The sequence below is a fragment of the Sorex fumeus genome, unplaced genomic scaffold (genome assembly GCF_029834395.1).
Source record: "Sorex fumeus unplaced genomic scaffold, SorFum_2.1 ptg000136l, whole genome shotgun sequence".
Taxonomy (NCBI): domain Eukaryota; kingdom Metazoa; phylum Chordata; class Mammalia; order Eulipotyphla; family Soricidae; genus Sorex; species Sorex fumeus.
Window position 1 is genome coordinate 3,149,726 of NW_026606193.1, and position 8,084 is coordinate 3,157,809.

The 8,084-nt window shown below is 43.9% G+C and overlaps 1 non-coding gene across 1 annotated transcript; it reads right to left on the reverse strand.

Annotated features, from left to right (window-relative positions):
• Window positions 1-7,255: 7,255 nt before the first annotated feature.
• Window positions 7,256-7,362, reverse strand: LOC130015895 (U6 spliceosomal RNA). Its single transcript, XR_008791187.1, has one exon. It is a non-coding gene; the product is annotated as a U6 spliceosomal RNA (small nuclear RNA).
• Window positions 7,363-8,084: the final 722 nt, after the last annotated feature.

Here is an 8,084-nt window from a genome sequence, read left to right on the forward strand (position 1 = left end):
GAAGAAAACCTCAATAGGGGAATATCAAATGCCCGCTGGCAATAGAAACTAAGAACAGAAGAACTGGTGTTCAACACGAAGTTTGGCTCTGGGAGTGGGGTGGGGAGTAAGTTAGAGAAGGGAACACTAGCGCGTGGGGCGGGGGGAAGTGCCACAGAGGCAGACTGGGGGGTGGGAGGGAAATCGGGGACCTTGGTGGAGGACAGTGGGCACCGATGGAGAGATTGGTGCTGGAGCAGCAGATGCCTAAAATTCAATCATCGATCTTCGTAACTCTGTAATTCACAGCGCTTCAGTAAAAAAAAAAAAAAAAATGTCAGATCCCTCCAAGAAGAAAGAAAATGGGAGTCAAAATGAAAGAATCACTACTACGGTCAGAAATGGCAGAAATGAAGAGAATAATCGGTGATATTAAAAGCTCAATGGAAACTCTCAGCAGCAGAACAACAGCAGCTGAGCAAAACATCAAGGAATGGGGTCCAAGACGAGAAGGAAACAAGAGAAGGTGACAACAGTCTGAGAAGAAAAGAACAGCACAGCAGAGAACTAGACGGTGAGTTCAAGAGGAATAACATAAGAATTATCAGAGTCCCTGAAGAACAGGAAAGAAAGGACATTTTCTACATAACTTTAGACATAAAAAATATAAAAAGGAGTTGAATTTCTCTACCAGGCCTGTGTGCTATCATTTGACAGTCAAATGCCCATTGTGAAATGAAACTATTGATTTACTTTAAATAAAATTGAAATGAAACTATCGATTTCATTTTTAGTTTATGGGCCATAGCCAGTGATGCTCAAGGGTCACTCCTGAGTCTGCACTCGGCAATCACTCCTGGCGGTTCTCAAGGACCATGTGAGTTGCTGAGGCTCGAACCCAAGCCAGCCACGTACAAGGCAAGCATCTTACCCACTGTATGATCACTCCGTCCCCATCTAATTTTTAAGTGCATAAATCAAGTGAGTCCTCCTACAGTGGAAGTGTTTGTCCAAATGTCCGTGCAGCTTGGATGACAAGGCAGAGATTCTCTGCAGGTGAAGAATTTCTGAGAAAACTTACCGGTCAAATCGTGCATGGCTCCGTCCTGAGAGTCTGGGCGCTCTGAAGAAAGCACGGAGCCTCCGCTGAGTGCCCAGCAAGTCACCCCACCCCGCTCAGCCCTCATCCTCCTAACGGACAATCAGCCAGAATAAAATCTGCCGGCAGTTTTGTGCTACTTGTTTTGAACAATCTATCACATGGGGAGACATGAGAACTTTTCTGCTAAATTTGGTTATAATTTATTAAGACCTCTTTAGTAATTTTGTAATTACTAAAGTAATTCTATCATTTTGTAAGGAAAGATCAGGGAGCAAATGATTATTCTCAAAAACCAAAGTGAAAAGTAATTGAACAAAATCAGATGACAGAAGTAAAATTCGAACCAAAAATTCAAGCATCTATCTATGCTGATGGAGGTAAACCAGACAAATTAGGAAAAACTAAAACAAAAATTCACAAATGTCAATTTATCATTAGAGGTAGAGTATTTGAAACATTATGGTATCATCTTAATGCTTCTTCATGGCTCCATAATCAATACACTCTTAACTTATCAATAAATGATATATCAAAATCAGCTCTGTTTTATATAACTACTTATCTTAAAGTGACATAGTCACATAATATTTTTTAGAATTTTAGAATATTCTCCCCCAGTTAGAAGAAAAATTAAAATAAATATCTCCTTCCACTCCGGTAACCCTTTCTGGAAGTAAACATTAAATGTATTTTGATTCTCATTATAGAAATCTAGGGGAGATTATACAAGAATACAAAAACATACACAGCTGTATTGATTTTATATGAATGGTTTTTATACAAAATTTATATAGTAAGAATCCTAATATACCTCATTTTTCCTCCTAAAAGTTTACGCTGACATTCACATGAATAGTGTATAAAAATAATTCTTTTTCCACAATCTCGGCATTTTTGTAAATTTTAAAACAAATACTTTAAAGTGAATATCATTTCATATACAATTATCCATAACAGTAAAATTTGATCATCATTTCCCCATGTTATCCTTGACTTTGGAAGTACTTACCTTAGTTGTTGAATTTCAGGCTTGGGCACCAATTATGGAACTAATAGTAATGGACTTTGTAACATTCATTGTGTGTAGAAGGCATAACTATATAATCCAATTTCCAGAACTTTAAGTGTGTTGAAACTAGCATGGATAATTTTAAAAAATATATCCCAAACTAATGCGTTAAGTGATGGCACATTTTAGAAAAATATTCTTGTTCCACTTATATTCCTTTGTTCCAATTATGTTTTTTAAACATGTAAATATTTTTCATGCCCACAAATCACTTGGAGATGCTTACCAACTCTATACTATATTCTCCCCCAGTAAATACAAACTATCCAACCGTCAATGATGAAACTTGTCTTCTCTGGTATTAACAGTGAAAAAAACTAAACAATTTCTTACCTGAAACACTCCAACTTCTTCAACAGTTCTTGAAATTTCTTAAAAATTCTACCAAGTGGAAACTAAAATCTTTGTCACATCCATGAAAGGAAATGTTTGTTCTGGATCCAGGTCCAAACTGGTAGCTTCTTAGCAGAGAATGTTTCCATTTGCTGCAAAACAGTTGTGGGCACAGTCTAGTTATAGCCTCAAAAAAGCTGAGCTGTGGTATATTAATTTACACCTACTGTGCAATAAATGAAAAGCCAAAGGCCACGTGCGGGGCACATAACTTATTCCTTTAATATAAAACAGGTTTTACACTTGCTAGTAAAACTATTTCAGGTACTGATGTCTGAAATTTGTAACGTGACAAACAAGTTAAATAGACTAAAATGTCATGATATAATCATCGTACCCGTGTGTCCAGAATACCCATCGTATATCGTGAAACAAATAATCACCCAAACATAGAGACTTTTCACCAGTGGGATAATTGTTAATGAATACAATTATCAAGACAATATTTAAATTAGAAAAGTCCATATTCCCACACCAACTTTGTGAAAGTAAGAGTGGTCACTGGCAAACAGATGATGCAATGCTCATTTTTTTTCCATAAGGCATTTGTGATTCTTTTTTTTTAATGATATCCATTTTTTTATTATTTTTATTAGTGAAAAACCATAAGGTACAGTTGTAGACTTACACATTTTTGTGCTTGGGTTTCAGTTATACAATGATCAAGTACCCATCCCTCCACCAGTGCCCATTCTCTACCACCAATGATCCCAGTATCCCTCCCACCCCCCATCCCCCTCAAATAAGGAAGCCCGCCAGCAAATCCCACCTTGCCTCTGTGGCAGGGCATTCCCTTTTGTTCTCTCTCTCCTTTTGGCTGCCGTGGTTTGCAACAGAGGCACTGAGTGGCAATCATGTTTGGTCTATAGTCTACTTTCAGCATGCTTCTCCCATCCTGGGAGGATCCTCCCAACACACTTTACTTGGTGCTCCCTTCTCATTCTGAGCTCCCTTTTCCCCTCGTATGTGTGGCTGGCCTCCAAGCCATGGAGCAAAATTCCTGGTACTTAGGCATTCGTGATTCTGACCTGCCTTTTAAGAGTGCTCTCTCAGAAAGAAAAAAGTAAATAATCATAACTCCACTCATTTAAATATCCCCTTGTGATCGTGGCAGAGGAGAATCTAAGAATGCTGTATTAGTCAGGTGTTAATAACACCGTACATCACGATTACTTCGTCTGCAGTGGCCCATCAAAGAGGCGTCCAGGCAACTACTGGCCCCGGAGAAGGCCTGCTAAGAAAACGCCTTTCTAGGACAAAGAAGGAAGCCCACCAGCGAATAGTCCAGAACTCCTGCTCACTGCTGGGAAATGCTCAGGTGAGCTTTGGACCAGGGCCCCCGAAGCTTAGGCCTCCATCAGTCACTTTTGTCTGAACGTTCTGCTTCTTTCTCATCTGCACTTCCTCACTTGACTTCACAAATCAGTTGGTCCTTACCTCAGAGTATGTTTGGAGAACAATTCAAATAGGACAGTGGGGAGGACGCTTGCCCTGCCCACTGCTGACCCAGGTTCAATCGCCAGCACCCCACAAGGTCCCTGAGCACCAGCAGGTGTGGTCCCAACAACAAAACTAAACCAACTTTAAGAAGGCAGGACCACTAGGTCAATGAGCTGGGGGAGAAGGCAGCTGGGATGGAGAAGGGATCACTAAGTCAGTGATGGTTGGAGGGATCGCTCGGGATGGGAGGTGTGTGCTGAAAGTAGATAACGGACCAAACGTGATAGCCTGTCAGCATCTGTATTATGGGGGAGATTGTCTGCCGTAGAGGCAGGGTAGGATGAAGGGGTATACCGGGGACATTGGTGGTAGGGAATGTGCACTGGTGGAGGGAAGGGTGTTCCACCATTGTACGACTGAAACTCAATCATGAAAGCTTTGTCACTGTAGCTCACGGTGATTCAATATAGAATAAAGTAAAAAGTAAGTAAAGGCCCTCCCGTTGATCGTCGATTTGCTCGAGCGGGCCCAGTAACGTCTCCATTGGAGACTTTGTTGTTACTGTGTCTGGCATATCGAATACTCTCGGTAGCTTGCCGGGCTCTCCGAGAGGGGCGGAGGAATCGAACTCGGGTCGGCCATGTTGGCCGCGTGTAAGGCGAACGCCCTACCCGTTGTGCTATCGCTCCAGCCCCCGCCGCTCGTGGGGGGCCCAAGTCAATATAGAATAAAAATAGAAAAGTCAATTAAAAAAAATGAGAAACAAGGGAGGCCAGGGAGTGAGGCGGGGGAGAGCACAAACCTCACTGGCCCCCCCGGCACTGTTGTATCCAGGGCCACACTGAGCTGGGAGGGCACACTCGCCCATACTGCCCGACACCCACCAACATGAGGGTCAGCACAGCTGGGCAGGGCACTGCCCTCACCCGCAGCCTGAGTCAGACACCAAGGAGGCCCGGCAGGGGGGCGGCCACCGCAGAGATAGGACAAAGGCCGGCGCCAGCATCCAGGGGAAACAAGGGGCCCACTCCAGCTGCAGGCAGAGCTAGAAGCCTGTGGCTGCTTCTACTGCAGGCGCTGACAGGGGCTCCTGGTGCTGGGGGTCCCTGGGCCGGCTCTGTGAACCCGGCTCTGAGTGGGACGGGCACTCAGCAGTGCTCGAAGACTGTCAGGAATAGAAGTCCCATCTAACACAGCAACACCAACTCGTGGCTTCTGTCCCCCAAACACAAAAATATTCATTCAAAAGAAGAGAAGCATACTCTGTCCATCACAGCACTTGGTATGACAGCCAAGATCAGAGCGACCCGATGTCCCAATGAATGGGTCAAGAAGTTATGATACATATCCACAGTGGAATACTATGCAGCTCTGAAAAAGACAATGTTATGCTGTTTTCCCTGACGTGGATGGAGCTAGAGGATGTTATGCTGGGTAAAGCCAGTCAGGAGGAAGTGGATGGACGAGAAATGATCTCGCTCGTACATAGGACTTAAAGACACCAGCAAGGTCGCAACAAAATACCAAAAGCAACACAACAGGAGAATCCATTCACAGAGCTGAATTTGGGGAGCCACTGGAAAGGGCTGGCCTGGGTTTAATCCTGGCACCATATATGCTTCTCAAAAGCCAACCAGGAGTCATTCCTAGGCACAGAGGTAGAAGTCGGCCCTGAGAGCAGAAGATGTAGCCAAAACCAAGCAAGCAAACAAATATTGATTCATAGATTCCCACCGAGTGTGCGTGAGGAGCCCTTCCATGACTAGCCTTTGCAAGGGCTCGAAAGCAATCATACGGGCAGGTAGCAGCTTAGGAAGGAGAGGGACAGGCAAACTGATATCAGACAAAATAGGTTTCTAATTTTGAAAGGTAGTTAAAGGAGTTGGACACAACAAAATAATCATTAAGATCAATATATCAAGAGGACAGATGGGAAACAATGGTCGGTGCAGCCTCCCTGTGTTCAGGGGCCGGGGGAGGTCTGCTTCGCTGACGAGTTCAGTGGTCGAGCGCTAGAAGAAGAAAAACTTAACACTCATTAACATATAATGCAACAAACAAAGATCCTCAAAAATACATGAAGCCAGTATCCCTCCCACCTCCCATCCCCCCCATCCCACCCTGCCTCATTGGCAGGGCATTCCCCTTTGTTCTCTCTCTCCTTTTGGGTGTTGTGGTTTGCAAAAGAGGCATTGAGTGGCAATCATGTTTGGTCTATAGTCTACTTTCAGTGTGCTTCTCTTGGAGGGGTGGGTATTTGATCACTGTATAATTGAAACCCAAGCACAAAATTTGTAAGTCTACAACCTCATGGTGTCTCACTAATAAAAATTTAAAAATAAATAAATAAATAAATAAATATACAAAAAATAAATACATGACGCCACCACGAACAGGCCTGATGAGAAGCTCTGACAGCCGCACAATGCCTTTTGTGTCTTCAGTAAATGCTCCCGAGCTCTGGGGAGTGTGTGATTGGCCCCATCGAAGAGGCATGCCTGCCCCGCGGTTGCACCGGAGAGCAGGAAAGCGTCCCCTTCAGGTTCCTCCGTGGGGGTGAATTCTGTCTGTCACGAACACAACAGGAATTCTTTAACGGGGAGGTGCTGTCACAGCCGAGTGAGATGCTCCACTCCTTCCCGAGGGATGAGCGACCAGTAAGGGGATGGGAGGAACTGCATCACTGAATGGGTCAGAGAGAGGGAGACTGGGTTCAAGACACTCGCCTTGCATGCACCTGACCCCAGTCCCGTCCCCAGCACTCTTCGTTGTCGCCCAAGTACTGCCAGGATTGACTCCTAAGCACAGCGCTAAGAACAGCCCCTGAGCTGTGCTCCAACTAATTCAACAATAAACAAAGTTTTCCTGTGTTGAGGGCATTTTTCTCGTAAGGAGACGACCCAAGAGTCTGAGCATTGCAAGCTGAGGCCCTGGGTCCAGCCCCACTGCTCCTTGTTCCTCCAAGATTTATTGGAAATGACCCCCAAGAATTGATCAAGGACTGTCCCTCAAAAAATAAGACAATTTTTTCAGTGTTCATAACTGGGTTGGATAAATAAATTAAGTGGCTTTTCCTTCTGGTTGATGCCATTGCTCTCCTTAACTTTTTATTTTTTAAATTTAATTTTTTTGTAGGAGTACTGCTATTTATTCAGCCACTGATTAGCTGATTGAATTGGGCATGAACTCCACTTAATTTAATTTTTATTAGTGAAACACCAGGAGGTACAGTTGTAGACTTACAAATTTTTGTGCTTGGGTTTCAATTATACAAAAATATGGAACGCTTCATGAATTTGCGTGTCATCCTTGCACAGGGGCCATATTAATCTTCTCTGTGTCATTCCAATTTTAGTATATGTGCTGCCAAAATGAGCACTCCTTAAATTTTTAAACAAATATTTTGAATTTTTGTTATCTTTAGCAAAAGTTAGCCTGTAACTAGATACCTAGGTTCACATTTCTAATATGGTGATATCTAGTGGGTGTTAAAACTTTAAATGCTTTTAGTGGATTTAATCATCTCAAAGTTATTATACACATTCATCTTCACAATTCCTCCGCCCCTCTCGGAGAGCCTGGCAAGCTACCGAGAGTATCTCGCCCGCACGGCAGAGCCTGGCAAGCTCCCCGTGACGTATTCGATATGCCAGACACAGTAACAACAAAGTCTCCAATGGAGACGTTACTGGGCCCGCTCGAGCAAATCGACGATCAACGGGAGGGCCTTTACTTACTTACTTACATCTTCACAATACTCCTGTCATGGTCACGGTCCTCCCGTTGTTCATCAATTTGCTCAAGCGGGCCCAGTAACATTGTGAGATTTGTTGTTACTGTGCTTGGCAGATCGAATACGTCACGGGGAGCTTGCCAGGCTTTGCCGTGAGGGCAAGATACTCTCAGTAGCTTGTCGGACTCTCTGAGAGGGGCAGGGGAATCGAACTCGGGTTGGCCCAGTTGGCTGCATGCAAGGCAAATGCCCTACCCGCTGTGCTATTGCTCCAGCCCCACAATACTCCTAAGGGGAGAAATATCTCTCCTAATATAACTTGTGAGAGTTAACCAAAAAAATCACAGGTGTGCGTCTGAAAAGTAAGA